The sequence below is a fragment of the Drosophila sulfurigaster genome, chromosome 3, assembly GCF_023558435.1.
Source record: "Drosophila sulfurigaster albostrigata strain 15112-1811.04 chromosome 3, ASM2355843v2, whole genome shotgun sequence".
Lineage (NCBI taxonomy): Eukaryota > Metazoa > Arthropoda > Insecta > Diptera > Drosophilidae > Drosophila > Drosophila sulfurigaster.
Window position 1 is genome coordinate 16,038,726 of NC_084883.1, and position 19,614 is coordinate 16,058,339.

The 19,614-nt window shown below is 38.5% G+C and overlaps 1 protein-coding gene across 3 annotated transcripts in view; it reads right to left on the reverse strand.

Annotated features, from left to right (window-relative positions):
- Positions 1 to 19,457, reverse strand: part of LOC133840714 (semaphorin-2A) — a 67,512-nt gene extending 48,055 nt beyond the window's left edge. For all 3 annotated transcript variants that reach the window (XR_009894206.1, XM_062272699.1, XM_062272698.1), the window contains exon 1: positions 19,127 to 19,457. The gene's annotated coding sequence lies outside the window, so the exon portion shown is untranslated. The remainder of the gene's footprint in view (positions 1 to 19,126) is intronic.
- Between the last annotated feature and the right edge of the window lie 157 nt (positions 19,458 to 19,614).

Sequence of the window (19,614 nt, forward strand, 5' to 3'; positions counted from 1 at the left end):
GACATGAACTATTACATGTTCCAATTTCAAATTTAGCTATCCTTCGGAGAGAATGTCACAAACATGAAGAATTCTACTCACAACTGCCTAAGCATCAAAATCGATCGAATAACCCCAACCGAGTTGTTCATGAGATTGCTTTAGAAAAAGACCTGGAGTTAGGCTCTGAAGATGAAGACTCAGAATCAGCAGATGTAAATGCTATGAAGTATTCTGACAATTTCAAATGCTGGAATTGCGATGAAATTGGTCATCGTTACCAGGATTGCCTGAAATCACGTCGTATTTTTGTTATGGCTGTGGAAAACTTGACACATATAAACCAAACTGTACAAAATGTAAAACCAAACAGGAAAACTCGCAGAAGGGTATTCGCTTACCACCAAAAGCGGATATCCGCAATTAAAAATAGAAACAAATTCTCTAGAGTATTCTCAACCACCAGCTATATCGAATAACTTACCTGACTTACATTTTATACCTTATCATTTGCGATTAGGAAAAATACACCCATCTCCAAAATCGCGTGCTGCTCATCGTATGCATACATTTTGGTCGAAAAAGCGTGTACTAAATTCTTATAGGATATCAGCTATCGTAAATAAAGACAACGATATACGACCCTTTACTTACCTCAACATTCTCGATCAGCGTTGTTTGGCCTTGCTCGATAGCGGAGCAAATAAAAGCGTGATTGGAGGAAACTTAGCAAAGTTCATTCTTGAAAACAATATTAACTATCTTAAATCCAAAGGATTTGTTAAAACTGCTGATGGACACCCTCAAAAGGTCGCTGGTACCATTAACATTCCGATCGAGTATAATTCGACAAAGCAATCTTTTGAGTTCCTAATTGTTAGCGCCATCACGCAAGATGTTATTTGCGGAATAGACTTTTGGAATAAATTTGGAATTTCTGTTAGTTATGTTAGTGCAGTAACTGAATCTGAAATTGAAAATGAAACGATACCCAAATTGTCGCTTACAGTGATGCAAAACGCAGATTACAAGCAGTTGTTGATTTTTTTCCGTCATGCGAAACGGACGGCTTAGGAAAAACAACACTTCTTGAACATTCTATAGACACAGGAGACAGTACTCCCATTAAACAAAGATATATATGTTAGCAGTATCAATTGTGCTCTACGCAATAACATACATCAATCCATCGGCGCGTCACCGTACTATGTTGTATTTGGACAGCATATGATGACGCATGGTAAAGACTACACAGTGCTTAAAAATTTGAATCTCTTAAGTGAAGGAACTGCTCGACTCGAGCGTGCTGACAATTCACAAATATCTGAAAAAGGCATACGAAAAGAATCAGAGATCGTATAACTTTCGTACTAAACAACGAACCTTTGAAGTTGGCCAGACAGTAATTAAGCGTAACTGGGCACTGAGCAATATGGCAAACAATTTCAACGCTAAGCTTGCACCAGTCGGCCTTAAGGCACGAGTAAAGCGAAAAATTGGACAGGCCTTATACCTATTAGAAAATTTAGAGGGCAAGGAAATTGGTCAATTTCATGCTAAAGACTTGTGGGAATTCAAAGAGTAACTACCTTCTTTCAGATTTTACGTCTTCGATTGAACTCTCGATTAAAATCTGCTGTTGTGAGGTAGTTGTCTAAATTAAAGTTGCAAAAAAATATAAACATCTGATTGTCACAAATCAAAGCATCAGCTGATGCGCCAAAGCCTTGATTAAGTTGGCAACTCCACTTAGCATAGCTCAACTGTTGAGTTTATCGAACGGGGAGTAAGTATTGCATTGATCCACACAGAGATGCTTTGAGCACTCACTAAGGGCAGCCATCTTCACTTTTGCAATTTTTTCACTGAGAACGCTTACATCAGACCAAAATTTGCAAAGAAAAATTGCAAAAATAATTACAAAATAATACTGCAACCAAGCCAACAATTTTGGCATCCAGGGTTTTCTTTCGTCGATTAGTGGATTGGCCGGCTCTATTAGAAGAGAATTTAGAATTTGCTAAATTTTCTCTTTGCCACTGATTGGTAAGTAGTGTCAATCTGATTAGACCTTGCAGTAAAAATTTTATTTTATGCTTTTTGCTTTTGGCCATACCTCTGGCAATTGCATCCGCTAGACCCTCCATAGAGTGGAATAGGTGTTGCACATTGCGATCCTCGCCTTCCCCCCCCTTGTTGAACAGGTGCCACTAGTGAAGCGCACGCGGATTTTCACCTAACCTGCAAGCCTAAGGGAGTATTGGTGAAGGCAGCGAACCTCGCTGCGAACAGCCAGCTAGAGTGAGAATAAGGCGATAATCTTGCGGCAGCGAATCTTCGCTGCAGATTATCTAAACGGTATTCGATAGCGGCTGAGCGAAGGCGATTCTAGAGACGTTCAAAGGAGCGTAGATCTTCCGGCGAGAGATCTACGGCTCCACAAAAACACGCCAGTACCATCTGCATTGGATTGTTTTCGTTCGTAAAATGCACTAAGAGTGCCAACATGGTTTGAAAAATAATTGTGAAATTAAATAGAATTTATAATAAGTACTTGCCAAATCAACTAACTCATTTTTTTCGACCTTTATACAGCCAACATGGGGGTACATAGGAATTTGATAGCCTGATAACCATAACCCTTTATCATCTTTAACAGCTAACATCAACAAGCATATATGCTACGACGGATTCATCAGTTATCAGGCCTGCTAACATCGATGGAAAGTGCGTAAGTACGGCATAGCCGTGTCTGTATACATAGTTGATTGGGGTTGTGATTGTGAGGTTTTCAATTCCGTGTGTTCCGTGTTGGTTCTCTATCTTTCGTATTATTAAGTCATGAAGACAACCGTTTAAGTAAAACAAACTAACGTAACGATAAATAAAGGCTCACTAAATCAAGCACTATTGTTAACTAGAGATAATTTTTATAAACAAAATGAAGTATGTTTATTAAATTACTGTATATCATGGAGAAGAAAACAATGATGTGTTAAACTTTTAATTCTAATTGGGCACTGAATATGCGAACGTTTGAGATAATGCGAAATGAGTACTGTCCCTCTCCCCTAGTATTACACTCTGTCTACACCTTAATTTATGATGACTTACTACCCAGTCGAAGCCAAAGACCCACCCCAGCCCTGAACTGAGCCGGCAAGTTAGCTAGACAGAGTAGGCTTAGACGAGTAGAACCTCGTGGTGTTCGTCACAATGTATTATAATGAATATATACATATATGTATTATAATTGCATATTGGAAAATTTAGTTATATATTTTATAAACTGTAATTTCTATATTTGTTTTCAGTAAAATTATTAGAAGTATAGGAAATATTCCATTTGAAATCTAGTAATTATCATTACTTCGATGTTACAGCAACTGCAATCAATATTTATTCTCCTGAGACTTGATCAATAAGCTGACATTTCATGATGATCTTTTGCTTGGTTGCAAAACTCGTTAGTGTCGCAAAATGCCTACAACGTTTTCTGGGGAGCTAAACAATTTTTGGTGAGTTCACCAAGCCAGACGCAATGTGCAAATGGAAATGAATTTGACTGACATCGAGTGCCATGAGAAATACAAACAATCATCGCAGGCAGGCAGGTCCTGTCTGTTTGCCCCTCTCCCTCTCCCACTCCCTCTCCCTTCCCCAACCCCAAGTTAGACACCCTCATGCACGTATGCTTCCTCGCTGCCTGGCGATGGTAACCTCAGTAACCTGCGCCGCGTGCCACAGCAATGACAACGCGACGCGGCAGCGCTAATAGAAATTAAACGAAAGTGCTGTGTAGTGGAAGGGTCGCTAGGTGGATTCATCGGGTGGTTGCTACCCACCTTACTACCTCACTAAACTGAGCCACCCTTCTGCTCTGCTGCTACAGGACGAACACCGTGTGAAGGTCGAGCGCAGAGCAAATGCAACAGCAGTTCACTTGAATTCGCTTTCATTTCATTTCGTTTCGTTTGCTGTCGTTTTTTTGGCTATTTACATTTGCTTTTATTAATCATAAAAAAATGCTGAAATTGCCGAAATTGGCGAAACGACAGCGTGCTGGTCGCAGGATCGTGCACGAAAGCGCAATTTGATTTTAATGGCGGCAAAATGTTGAATGTTCTGCGTCGCACTGGCAAAGCAAACACACAGAGAGTTGAAATAGACAGCAGCAGCAGCAGCAGGACAGATGACTGAACGAACGAATGAATGAATGAATGAATGAGTGAGTGAGTGAATGGAGTAGACAAGCAAACACGCAGACAAACTGTTAGCAGGATATTTTTTGTTGTTGTCCTTTCCATGCAATCAGACGCCATTTGTTGACGTTTTGCCTGTGTGTGTGTGTGTTTGTTAATCTGCACACTTGTGCGTGTCTCTGTGTGTGCGTGTTCATGTCTGTGTATTAGTATTAGCAAGTGCAAGTCTCACGCACACGTCGAAGGCTGTTTCATTTTGCATACAATTGCCTTAGCTTTCAGCTGCAATACGTGCGTGCATCTATTTGTGTGTGTTTGTTTGCTTGTGCTGCCGACGCCGACGCCGCTCATCACTGTCATTAACGTGACTGTTGTGTCCTGGCGAGTCCTCCACGAGAGTCACGGCCAGTGTCAGTGACAATGGCCAACCACCAGTGCGTCGCACTAGATATTTTAAATATTTAAATGTCATTGGCCGCACTCTATTCGACTCTACTCGACTCTACTCCCGCACACGCAGAGCCTTTAATTAATGTGACATTGTGTCTGCGACAGCCCCCTAAAAGTATGCTTCGAAAACTATCAATTATTTATTTGCTGTCATTTAATCAAGCAGCCATTTCAGTTCAGTCTTCGCACGCACAAATGTCATTTTCACTACAATATACAGATATATACATTAATCTATATATAACAACTAGCTATGTAGTATATAGAAACATATGCATGCAGTTGGCTGTAAGGTAAGCTGGCTTCTTGTAGAATTTATTGCTGCTGTGCGATCATTGATAAGCGCAAATAACAACAGCAGCAACAACAGCAGCAGGAGCAGCAGGACAAGGAGTGCAGCACAATAAGCGATATACATATATATGTATGTAAATCGACGTTAACAGACGTTCTGCTGTGCACAATCGCCAAACGATTGCGTGCCCAGAGGGGCAACGGACAACGCCGGCTGCTATTTGTTTGCCAATGTTTGCAGAAAGTCAACGACAAGTCACCATTCCCTTGTCCACCCCCACCACCATCCTCACCAAGCATCGTTTCCAACGCCTGTTCGGGCGTGTGCCGCTGATAAGGGTCGCATAAGAGCAAAGGGAGAGAGAGAAGAGAGGAGGACACAGAGGCAGGGCAGACTGGCTGCAGTGTGTGCATGGGATTTACTCTAGTTTATTTGTTAATGGTTTATTTATTAATTCCTGCGGATTATCACGTCAGACAAGCCATCACAACACAGCGCACAGCGAGATACAGCACGGCATAACCAAAAGGCCAGAGGGCAAAACAGGAAGCAAAGCAGCATAGGAAACGCATATGCCAAGGCTACGAGAAGGGGTGGGTGGGCGATGCAGTGTTTTGGATGTTGCTGCTGCTGCGATAACGCTTATCGTGTTGTTGGCAATTGTTGCTAATAGCTAATGGCGATTGCCAAATGGCCAGCTAATGGCAAAATGGTGAATGCAACATGAGCTCTAATCTTAAGGCTTTCCATTTGCTACTTCCGATGTGTTGTGATGTGTGCAAAGTTTTGAGCAAATTGAAAATTTGTGTTCGCCTTGAAATCATGCATTAATAATGTTAAAACACTAAATAGTTCTACCCACCCATACACACACACACCCAAGCATAAGTATATGGAGAAAGGACTCATGCAAAGTGCCAGGAACATGCGTAGACAATTTCCTAAATCCTCCTTGCAAGTCATGGCACGTGAAACGTGCGGTAAAACCGCCCGGAAATTTGAAATTTTGTGCAAGTTTGAAGACTTGAAGAAGTGTGTGAGAGAAATGTTGCTCAAGTTGTTGCTGCGTTTGACAGCACGCATGTCCTTGCAAGTGTTCAGGCGTGTGTGAACTTCCGCATATGCACACAATCAGAGCAGAATACAACTGAACTTAACAGTAGAAGTGAACACCCTCAACAAGGAGAAAATCAACGAAATATAAGCAATTAGTGAAATAAATTTCAAATAAATTCGCTGGAGACGAGCTTCTGCTTTGCTGCCAACTCTGACATTCATAGACATCAACCCGACACTTTTGTTGTTGCCAGACTCCCTCAAAAAACCTTTTAAAGTATTCAATAACACCGAACTGAAATTCTAACCCTCTATGTTCAGCCTCCTTCGTTGGCCGAAAAACTGCTTCTGCTGCTGATGGACTATTGATGGACATGCTTGCAAATTGAATTTCTCACGCCGCACTAGATAGCCCCTCAAAAATAGATCAATGTCGTTGCCAACTGATGAAAATTTTCCTAATTTTCACTCGAATTTGATCAGGAAAATGTCAAGGAGTTCATTAGTCTGCTGGCATAACAAATAATCGACTGCCACTGACTGAGTATTCAATGCCATCTAGAATGTCATCTTAGTCTAAGGCCGTGAAGCGAAGAACCCGCATCAAATTACTCATTTAACTAGCAAATGTATTCAACATCAAATGAATCAAATTTCATTTGGTTGCCTTGAAAGCAAAGTTCAAGTGAAACATTTATTATTTTTCCTATACCCCTTCCTATTGGTATTTAATTTGAATGAGATGGAAATGTGATAGGACATTTGGAAATTCGAAGAAGAACATTCAGATGCGGACATTAATATGTTTACAACATTAATATATCTTATAGAAAGACATATTTATATAAATTATTTGCATGAAATATTTTATTATATTACAAAAGTAAGAAATCTTAGTTTGCCTTTCCTTAATAAGTTAGTTTATTAGGAATTTAATTAAATTGAATATTCAATATCTAATTGGTACTCCGTCTACATTTCGTTGAATTATAACAATGATTTTTATTCAAATTCGAATTAAATATATTTCTGAGAAATAAATACAATCAAGTACTTGCAATCATTAGACAAAATCTATTCACTACATATAATTAGTATACAAACAGAATAATTTACATAGCGAATAGTATCATAGAAACTCATTAAAAATAAAGAGCTGAAACAATTATCCTCAAATGTAATAGAACATTTAGAAATATGAACAACAGTAAGAAAGAGACATGAATGTAAATATATGTAAATATATCTCTTATAAAGAAATCTTTAAAGGAATACTTAGAAATTCCTAATTTACGCAAATTACTTTTATATAACAAGAGCGCGATAATACTTTAATATAATTTAAGTATTGTTTTAGTATAATTGAGATTTTATATAATACATTTTGCTTGCCGTTCATTCAATAAACTCTTTTGTTATGTTATATAAACTACTAAAAACAAATAAATTAAAAATATCAGTAGTCACAAACTTAAACTTAGAATAAGACGAAATTAAAAGTAAATAGATATTGACTCTATTTACCACATGTACTTAAAAGTAATTAATATGCAAACATATTATAATAAGTTTCATTGACAATGCTTAATAATTCGTTAGAAATTAAAAACTTAAACCCAAATCCTGTTATAATGGAGTGTGAGTTCTAAACTGTCAAATGTAATCGTAAAGTGTTTTCAATAATAATTGCAGCGAAGTGTATTTAATAACTACATCCGATGCTTTTTCCTAGTCCCTTTCACCCCCAAAAAGGGGGCAACATCAAAGCAACAGCTTAAAATGGGAATAGCTTAGCCTAGCACAGAATACCGCTAAATAAAGCCACTTAGCATTGAGTTGTATCACTTGTCACACACACACACACACACACACCAAGTAGTCACACTTACACTTCACCCACACACACTCACTCTACACTCGCATTGGAAAATTGAATGTCAAATTTCATATATATACACATTTTCATATGCGGCTTGAATTTGACATTGAAATTTGCATATGCCATCAATGTTTACATTTTTGCATTTGTTTTTCTGCCCCTTGCTGTGGATGTTTTCAATGTGGTTGGGGGAGGGGAGGATTGTGCAAAAAATTGGGGAGGACAGACGGTGGGCGTGGCACGTGAGTATGTTTTGGTAGCCGCCTTTGAAGTGTGCCAGCATGGCGCTTAGCTGCTGATAATCCTTTTTAAATAAATTTGTTGGCACAAATCGTTATGCCGCCCGCCGGCTGTGGCACGCACCTTTTTGCAACCCCACCGTTGAATGCCACATCTACCTTAGAGCGGAGAGGGGAGAAAGGGAAAGAGGTGCGTTTGAATAGCCGCCTGTGGGGCTCGTTGCTGCGTTTTTCTCTGTTTGCTAAGCATGTTAATACACAGGAAATTAAACACTTATGCGGAAGTCATTGAAAAGCCCTGTATATAGTACTTGTAACTCTCGTCCAACAACTCAGTTAGAAGCACACACAAAAACATCACAACACATACACACACATGCTCAAAGTGTCTGTGTCTTCAATTATGCACAGTGGAGACACAACAACAGAAGGACAACTTAAAACGGCACAAAAGGTGTGAGTGTGTGTGTGGTTAAGCGACTAAATGACATCCTGTATGCGAATTCAGGAACCCTTTTGGCATTTGCCAAACAATAAGTCAACCCTGATGAGATGCCCTCAAGAGCTTTTCCAAATCTGTGCTCGCATTAAGTATTATATTATCTACTAAAGAAATGTATTTCGATTATTTCTCAGCTATAAAACAAAATTAATTGAATTCTAAATTAGTTAGGTTAAAATTGAATTAAATATTGAACATCTTTGAAATCTGTGCTACCATTAAGTTTTATCTATTAAATAAACATATATTTCGATTATTTCTCAGCTCGTATTTCATAAGACAAAATCAATTGAATTCTAAATTAGTTTCGTAAAATTGAATTATATATTGAACAATTTTATAATCTTTGCTACCATTAAGTTTTATCTAATAAATAAATATATTTCGATTATTTCTCAGCTCGTACATATGTCAACATAAGATATTCAATTTATATTCGATTTATTATTCTTTATTATTACTTAAAGCCTACAACAAATCTCTACAAACATTACATTTTATTACTCTATCATATTTTTTTATTTTATTTCTTTTTCTCTTCTTGAGCTATTATTATACAAATGTGGTAGTTATACACACACGTAATAAAACAATACGAATTACAGCTTAGCGTCCGATTTATTCTGCTGCTCGATCAAGACTGACCGTATAGCTTCATTATGTATAACATAGAATGTGAAATAGAATGAGAGGCATGATAAAGAGAGCCAATATCGAGAGAGAGTTCGGATAGCCGAGAGAGCGTCACGTTAATATATATGTGTGTATGTGTGTAGGCACACGTCCTACTACAACTCGGCCATCCTGCGAACTAGATCTCCTGATCTTGACTTTACAAAGAATAATTATTTTTAGTCTTATGTCTATATAAATATAAATAAATCTTATTTGCTACATTTACTATTATTTTGTACAGTAAAACATTTTTATACATTTTTACTTATTATTTAATTCTTGCCTGATTAAAACATTGAAAAGTTTCTTCCATGTAAACATGGAAGTAGAAGCTGAGTTTACTAATTTGATAAATCTTTGTTGTTCTTAATTATTTTCTTCTAATAATTCCATAAAAGTTTTTATTTTTTTTCATTTAATCTATCGCCCTTAATAAATTGATCCTCTAATAGTTGTGATTTAGCATAACAATCTCGTAACAGTTGTGGTTTAGCATAAATATTTCCTAACAGTTTGTTTTCATTATTCGTTCTGTTATCGTTAACAGTCTGTGCTCCTAACAGATGTTGCCTAATAATCTATGTTCCTAACAGTTGTTGCCTAACAGTTGATGTCCCTAACAGTTGATGTCCCTAACAGTTGTTGTCCAACAATCTGTGTTCCTAACATTTGTTGCCTAATAATCTATGTTCCTAACAGTTGTGGCAACACTTGTCGCTGTTCTCCGCCGTCATCTTAGTACCCTCTATCGCATCGTATTTCGGAAGACATATGTGTGCAAAAGCTTGTAGCATCTGCTCTGGATCTCCAAATCTTTGAATGCGCGCCTGGTTGCGTAAGTTCAGCTCCGGTATACCTTCGATAATGTGTTCCAAAAGCTCATCGTTGTCCAGTGTAATGGATTGTGATAAGGCGATCTTCTCCTCGAAGTACATTGCAAAACGCTCATTTTGTTGCCACTTTCGTTGCTCAAACTTTCGTCGTAGTTCTGTCTTCGAAGCTACAGTGCCGAATGTTATTATCAGTTGATCACAAAGCTTGTGAAAAGGTTCACGCAAGCGAGTTGAATTTGCATGAAGCCAGTGCTGAGCATTTCCTTTTAATTTCATGGCTAATAGCATACGAAGCGACTCCTCATCAAGCTTACACATGGCTGCAACGCTTTTGAGTTGGCTTACCCAAATACGTGCACAATATTTTCCGTCGAACTCCAGCGTAGCTTCCTTTGCGAGTGCGAGCGAGACCGCTGATCCACATTTTACTTTCTTTAGTTCATTCTTTTCTTCTACAGTACTGTCCGTTACATTTCCAGTGCTGCCCATAACTTGACATAGAGAACTACTGATGTTGTTGTTGTTGTCGTTGCTGCCGCCCAAATTTGCGACTTCTGGCGCCGCACTTTGTGCAGCTGTGCACAAATCGAGTAAGTGTGTGGCGCCGTTGTTGTTTTGTCGATCCGTTGCTGTCGTTGTTGTTGTTGTTGTCGCCCAAATTCGCGACTTCTGGCGCCGAACGCTGTGCAGCTGCGCGCAAAAACTGTGTGGCGCCGTTGTTGTTGTTGTCTATTTCTGTTGTAGACATCTGATGTGCAGCTGCGTTGTTCTGAGAATTTCGCAATTCCTCTTTGACTAAACGTAATTCCTCTTGCAGCTTTTGAATAGTGTTTAGCAAATCCTGGCGAATACTCTCTCCTAGGTCAGAATTTTCGGGAACATTTTGAGTCTGATCATGACGCTCGATGTTGTTGGGCAATTCGTTTTCTTGGCCAGACAAAATATTGGCCAAATTTAATAAATCGTTGCTTCCTGATGGTACTTCTTCAAACATCTCTGGTGAAACATCGAGCAATCGTTTTATTAATTCTGCCTTGTTGCCCGTCGCGGGCAAACATAGCGCTGTTAGCCACTTCTTTAATTGTGTCGTAGTGTATTTCTCAAATGTAGACGTGTTCATTTTTTTTTTAGCCGATCCACTTCTGAAATTGTGGTAGTTATACACACACGTAATAAAACAATACGAATTACAGCTTAGCGTCCGATTTATTCTGCTGCTCGATCAAGACTGACCGTATAGCTTCATTATGTATAACATAGAATGTGAAATAGAATGAGAGGCATGATAAAGAGAGCCAATATCGAGAGAGAGTTCGGATAGCCGAGAGAGCGTCACGTTAATATATATGTGTGTATGTGTGTAGGCACACGTCCTACTACACAAATAATAGCTTTTATTACATTTATTAAAATGAACTCTACATTTGCTTTGAGTTCTCTTTAGATGAGTGCATTTTCCAGCCACCTTTTGGCAGTTTATAACAGGGTAGAAATGGCAGCAGCTAACAAACAAAACACACACAGGCATGTTAGTAAGGTTGATTATTATGTGAATGTGAATTTGTTGAGGGCAGACGATGATGATAATGTTGAAGTTGATGCGACCCACCAAAATACAGCCAAAGACACACACACACACACACACACACTAGTATTAATTGTGAGTGTGTGCCTCGCATTAGCACAGTTAAATGAGTGCAGCAGCCAGGATGGCTGGCAGGACGACAGGACGACAGGATGGCGGGCGTTCTGGCATTCTGACATTCACCCAGCCAGACGTAATCCCAAATAAAAACGCACTAACCGAAACAAAAACCCACAGTCCGTGGAGAAATTCATTTAGTTTGCACTAACACGCTGTCAACAAAGGCTGAGGGTTAGAGCGGGGAAAGGGGGGAAACGGTGCTGCCGGGAATACACACACAAACACACACTCATTGAAGTGGAGTACAACAAGGGCGGCTTTTGGAGGTGGGCGTGCCCACAGCGAACTTAAGCGATTTTGCATTTCATTACGTTTTTGCCTTTGCACAGACGGGTTTTCCGCAGCCACGATGAGTGGAAGTGTGTATGTGTGTGGGTGTGTGTGCGAGTATTTTGGCGGCAAGGACGAAGGAGACAACAACTCCAGGGAACTCCCGTTGCTTTCAGCTTGAAGATAAACAAAATACATAATCCAAAGGCGCACAATAATGGCAAAAGGGGTTAAAGCTTTTGTCAGACAGATGAATCTTTTGCTGCTTTTGTTGTTGTTTCTGTTGTAGTTTTTGTTGCTGTTGTTGTTGGGCGCGCCTTGGCGTAAACGGCTTGAGGTACTTAAATACTTTGAAAGCGCATTGTAGCGCAAAATGAGGCACAATCGGCACGGATTGACCCCACGGATTGCGTGTTGTGTTATAAGATAATTGCTTAAAGCAAACCGAAAAGCAACAACGCCAACTCCAACAACAACAACGAAAACAACTAAACATTTTTGGGGCGTTTGATGATTGACACGCTGCCAAACAAACTTAATGAAAAGCATAAATATTTAAATCCCCATAAAAGTGCCGGCTAATAAAGGTACTTCAACCGGCAGAGGAAGAGAAAGAGAGCGGAGGAGCGGAGGAGAAGGAAACAAAGTTCCATTAGCTGTGATTCAAACAAGAGTTTGCGTCTATTTTGATTGGCAGCCCATTCTTTGGTTTGCTATGATAGCCAATCCCTTCTATATTTAATCAGCTAAAAATAGCCAGCTCTGATTAATATCATGAATAATTTGATACTAATCTAACACTTCGGACTTCATTTCAGCTGAGCTCTGACATCTTATCATAATTATTCTAGCGAACAAAATGTTTTGTTATTTTCAATCTAGGCGAAGCAAGTACACTGAGTTGAAAACCAGTTCCTTAAACATTCGTCTTCAAAATTATGTTCTCAAAATATGTTCTAAAATTACACTTTAAGAACAAATTCTGAAAACCAAGAACGTTAGTGCGAAAAATTAAAAATTTGTAAAATAAGACCAACATTTGAATTTGAATTTGCAAATTAAATAATAAAATATAAAAATGACAAATAAATTGTAAATAAAAAAACAATTAAATAAATTGTAATATTTTTGAACCTTGTTATAAGATATTTGGGTTTAAAACTATACGATTTTTTTCTCTTATTAATAAGAACTTGTGTCTCATATCAAATGTTCTTGAAATCAAAATCTGTTTTATAACTTAAATACTTTCATGTTCTTGACGCACTTTTTTAGGCCAAAAATCCTTAGCACTAAGACCAAATTGTTGATTTTAGAATTTTTCTTCAGTGCATTTTAATTATTTAACTCAAGATAAGTTTTTTCTCTAATCAACTTCAACCACATTTTAATCACTATTCATTGCTTTAACGTGTTGCAAAGTTAAACTGTAATTCAACAATGGCTTTTCATTTCCGTGTATCACAATTCTACAAAACAACTTTCAATTCCAAATATCATTTTAAATGCCGGAATACTAAAAACAATGCTGATTATGGTAAGATGAGCTGACCACTTTAAACTGCTCTCGCAATGCTGTAATGCAGCAATGAGCATAACTAAATGCGTATCTCCCATTTTGCCCAGTGCACAACGTCCAGGCTCTTCAATTGTGCACGCTCATTAAGCTCTAACTGGCAATATTATAGCGATTTACATTAGCTGCGCTTTAAAATCAGAAAATCCAGATAGATTCAGAATAAGAGAGAAAGGGGAAAAGGGCAGAGAAGAGCGAACAGACATCCACATCGATTAAATTGCACAACAGAATGAAGCAATAAACTTTTAGAGGGACAAGCGCCAGCCAATAGTCAAGCACAAACACACACATATAGGGAAAATGCCAGTCTGTGTATGTGTGTGCTAGTGTGTGTGTGCGTAAAAGCGGGTTAAACGTGTGCGCTTCAAATGACCAAGCGACGTTTAGCAGCCGATAAAGTCATTCAATGTGGCAGCAACAGCCACAGAGCAGCACGTGAATGCCGTCGGAGTTGCCTTCAACATCGAGTATGTATGTATGTGTGTTTGCGTATACGTAATATTGTAAACGTGTGTGTGTGTGTGTGTTCGGTGCTCATTTTACGCTTTTGTGATAAAGTAATCAGTTGATGTTATTTGACAAAGGCGAAGATAAATCGATAGATTGGCTGACTCTGCTTGCTGTCTTGTCACTGACCAGCCGCAAGAATTGTAGCAAACCAGAGAGAGAGAAAGAGAGATAGAAGCATAAAATATATTTATTGAATCCATGCATTAAGCATACGCAGTGTATGTTTGTTTGTTTGAATCGATGTGTCTGCAAATTGCAATTGAATTTTATTTGTGCACGTTTGTGGCAAAATATTTACGAATTTTGATGTAAAACGTATACTTTATTTACCTGAATACCAAATGAAAATAACTCATACGCACAGGCTAGCAATTGGTCATAACCGTACATAACAAAATTCCATCAAAACAACATGCGAGACGTAACCAAACATAACAAAACAAAGCAAAACAAAAATAAACAATGCAATAGGCAGACTAAAACACACACACACGAGTGAGTGAGGCACAACAGACAAGCAGACATCATCCTCGCCGTGTGGCTCAGGCCGAGTGTCTAGACGGTCGAGTACATGGCCAATAAAGCAAATGCGAAAATAGCCGTTCATAAAAATTAACAACGGCGACGACACGGCAGCAAAAGAGTGCGAAAAAAGCATAAGCCAAAAACTGACAGACGTTGACAGACGGAAAACTAAAACAGAAACAGCAACAGCAACACAAATGGCAACAGAAATAGAAACTGAAATAGAAATAGAAACAGAAACACAAAAATACAAAAAAACGAAGAGAAGAGAAAACCCACTCGGACTATTCAGTGTTGTCTGAACTGAATGAAGTGACTTTTGTATGAATGAAAATCGGAAAATACGTAGCAAATAACGCTTGAAAAAAAAAAACAAAACAAAACAAGACAACACAAAACGGCAGCAAATGTGGCCGCAAAATGGAGGCTAAACAAAGCTCAAAGCTATGGAAATGGAAATGGACTCACAGTGTGCAGGTTATTTGGACTTGGACGATTGACCGCAGCAGAAGTGCATGTCGCTGAGAGTGTGTGCGAGTGAGTGCGTGCAGTGAAATAAAAACGCAACAAAGCGCAATCATCATTATCGTTAAAAGAGGCGCTTACAAAACTAGACAAATTGCCACTTTAGAGGCCAGAGGCAAAAGCCAAAGGCAGCCAAGAGCCAGCAAAGAGCAGCAAACGGAAGTTGGCGGCCTTTGGGCAACGTCGCGTATGAGCAACGGGCGAGGCGTCTATAATGACCTCTGGGCAAATGTGGCAACACACACACACATATAGAGAGAGAGAAAGACACTCATACCAATAGATGTACGCTTAAAACCAAAATGGCGCACATTAGAGACCGCAGAGACGCACAAGAGTATGCTAGAAAAGTGTGCGATGTGGCAACAGCCCAGCAACAAAAGCAACAAGCTCATAATCAACTCTCCCTCTGTGTATATGTGTGTGAGTGTGCTGATAGTCGTTGGATGCCACAAGAGGCGAGCAAAAAGAAATATAATAAAATAACAGAGATTTCAACATGGAAAGTCAGCAAGTTCAAGGCAGAAGCTTGGGACAGTTGGGGTCATAAAAAGCATAGGCCAGCACTTTTAGGCTTAATTATAGACACGCACAATGTACACACACACACACTCATACACTCTAGGGCAGCCCAAATGAGCGATTATGTGTCGAGCTTTGCCAGCGAATTCTCTTGTTCTGTTCTGTTTTTTTTTTTGCTTTGCTTTGCGTTGCGTTGCGTTGTTTTCATTGTCGGGTTGCTGGTCAATTTGCTGGCATCTAAACACTTTACGAAGAGCATTCATTAATAGCCTTGATGTTGTTGGCCAGCTGCTCATGCAATGGCGACAGCAATTATAGTTACAATTAAAAAACCATTAAGCGTAATTTCGTTTCTTGTTTTTTTTTTTTTAGGCTTTTGCTATTTTGGTCTTTGCTGGCAGCAAACAGCAAAAAACAGGACACGACTTTTCCGGCAAACGCAATGAAAACATTAACTCGAGCATTCAAATTGCGTTCGATAAGCTCAACTGGGGTACAAGTTTAATTTGAATGGTTTAACTAGCGCATATTTAATGCCTCGAACAATTGTCAAAAAACAAATAAAAATAAACTCAACTCTAATGCACTTTGCTGCAAAGCAGAGCAAATATAACTTTAAGCACTTTACTACAATTCAAAGTTGTTACAATTGAAGACATTTATTGTTGATTCACTTGAATCAAATATGCGCGACAACAATAAAGTAATTGCTTCATTCGTTTAATGATCAGAAAATGTCTTGCTTCGCCGGCCAATAATTGAATGTGAAATTATTATTATAAGTGGCGCTGTGAAGCAATTTAGTGGCAATCCTCGAATAGCACGACGAGGGGAGTTTCAATAATAAAAGTGAAGTATAAAAACTAGACTGCGTGTACCTTAAAGTAAAAGTGGAGTATAAAAAACTAGACTGCGTGTAGCTTAAAATACGGATAAAAAATAAAATACGGATTTTAAAATAAGTAAAATGGAATTTAAAATAGTTGACTGTGAGTATTTTATAATTTGTAATTAATAAATACATAAAAGAGACTACATTAATTTGTACATACAATCAGAAAATAGTCTGTTTAAATAGACAATAAATATAATTAATATTAGGCAAAAAGAAGCAGATATGAGAGATAAAAATTTATTTTTAAGTCCAATAATTGACTAAAAGCCTTTTATATCATCAATTGATATAAATATTGTATAAATCCAAAATATTTTATATAAATCAAACTTAAATTTTAAAATTAATGTTTACATATGCGAATGGCTCTGTATTAATTTATAGTTTCAATAATTTATTTAAATAAAAAGCAATTCTTATTAATATTAAGGAGAATGAAAGTAGCTATAAAATAATGAATTATGAATACTTATAAATAAATAATAATAAACAGATATAAATTGACTAACAAGACTGTGTTGCTTACTAAACTTCTAAATATAAATTATAAATAAATCCCAATCTAATTTATAATATGCAATTAAATTAAAAATTCAAAAAGTAATAAATAATAAGTTGTAAGTTAAAAAAAGTTTTATTTCTGTTGAACCAGCAATTAACATGTAAAAACACATTTGTAGCATTAGATTTGAATCTGTAATCAATGGATACCATATTCTGAAATCTAATTGTAATTACTCTTTGTTACTTTTGGAACTACCCTCAAATAAGCAATAATACATACAGAGAACTGTCTATTTTTTGTGTGGCACGTTTTGGTGGGGACTGAGAAACTATCTGATTATGTATGCAAATAACTTTGTCCTATTATCGCACAATTACAGGCACAACAACAACAATTTGGTAACATTCGAGTGAACTTTTTGTTTCTCTAGCATTCCGCTCTCGCATTGTGTTGTTGGTATGTGTTGCCTTCAATCGACATGCGATGGCCAAAATGTTCGTACAAAGCCGTTGATTGGCAGCTGTCGCATATGTAAAAAGTGCGGCAGCAGCGCGGCGTCAATTTGCCCGCACCTGAGCCAGTGAGATCCTAAGCCCAAAAACTGAAACTAGCTTGCAGGACATGCTGGCTGGCTGGATCGTTGGATGGTTGGCTGGCTAAATGGCTGGCAGGCCGGGTGTCAAAGGAGCTTAAATGCTTTGAGGAGCATGCCGCACGATACATGTTTCACATACTTTTTTTTTGTTCGTGTCTTCATTTCTTTTGGCTGCATTGCAGTTTTTTATGCGAATTTGCAGGCGTTCAATCCATTTCTTTTTTCTCGGTTTTCTGGAGAAAGAGTCGCGCTTTTACTGCCGCATATTTTCTTTTCATAATGACCAAAAACAGACGACGCAGTTTCTGCAGAGCCAGAAATGCTTTTGAAGTTCTTTGTCGCTGCTTTGCCGCCGCTCAACAGCTGCGGGAATGGAAATGGAGACACACAGAGAAAGAGAGCGGAGAGAGGAAAGGGGAGACCAAGGGCAGCAGCAAACATGCAATGCGATGAGTTGCCTCGCGTTTTTTTTTGTTTCTTTTTTGTCTGCCTTGCATTTTGACCGTTTTCTCGCTGGCTCGTTTTCTGGTTATTGTTGCTGCTGCTGCTGCTGCTGGGTTTGAGCCACGTTCCGCGGTACCCAGGTGCAGTAGCTGCAGATTCTGCAGTTTTTATTGTGCAATTTTTTTTTGTTGTCTTTTGGGCACTTTTTTATGTGTGCATTCTGGCCAAAACAAAAGCAATGCTGCGAGCTTGGCTTGCTAAGTGGCTATAACAATTTGGGTTTATGCATATACAATTTATGTTTTGCATTTCCTTAGCTGGCAAAGTTTTCACAATCTCACGCTCAGTGCAGCTCAGCTCAGCGGCGAGCCCAACCCATTTGGCGTTCGTCCACAGCTCAGCTAATTTTATGCTCTAATAGCAATTGGCATTTATGTGCAATTAGCATGAGAATTGCGAAGAATGATGGCCATAATAAACAGGCAAGAGATGTAGAAAGATGGAGGAGGAGAAGGACAGAAGAGAGTGCAAAGAACTGGTCATCTGAAGGGGCGCAGCAACGAGCATAATGCAAACGACTTGACCAGCAAGACATAAAAAACAAGCTTCGCAGAAGGCAGTTCACTCTGTTCACTGTTCACTGCTGTTGGCTAAAATGCAAACAGGTAACAACCAAACCGAACACACACACACACACACACTCAGAAGTCAGAATTGAGAACTGACGCTGCAAGTTGCAAGTTTGCCAGTTGCCAGTCATTGAATGCATATATAAAAACAACAAGGGACACTTGATGTTGCCCAAACGAATTTCAGGTTGTAGCACATTAAAATGCAACCTCACACACACACACATACACACATAGATATATTCGTTGTGTATTCACATGATGCTGTATTGAGATTGTTATATATATGTATATATATATTCGTATATTCACCTTATATGCGTCACTGGAATGCACAATTCACAATTTGTTGTTGTTCGTTGTTTGTCAGCTAATCAACTTGACACTTGGCTAAAACACACACACACATAGACACAACACAAAATACACACACACAGTGACAATTAGTTTAAGGCTAATTATTCATGTACTTCGAGCACATACAATATGCATAGACATATATCAATTATTCATATATATTTGTATGCCTTTAATTCATTTATTCACTTCGATACGAGTTGAATTCTGGTTTTTGCGAGTCGTTGCACAGTTCTTCAATGCGCGCCACATGCAACTGGGTACCGTTCAAAACGCGTTTGTAGCACAAACTGAAACAGTTTCTTGTTTCTGTCGCCAATTCTCGTCGCCATCGTCAGTGCTTCGCGTTTCGTTCACTCGTTCTCCAAATGCTCTTTTCTCATTGCAGTCTCCCGCTTCGTCAGCATTCGCGAAACTTTTGGCATCGTCGGCGCCACGCTGAG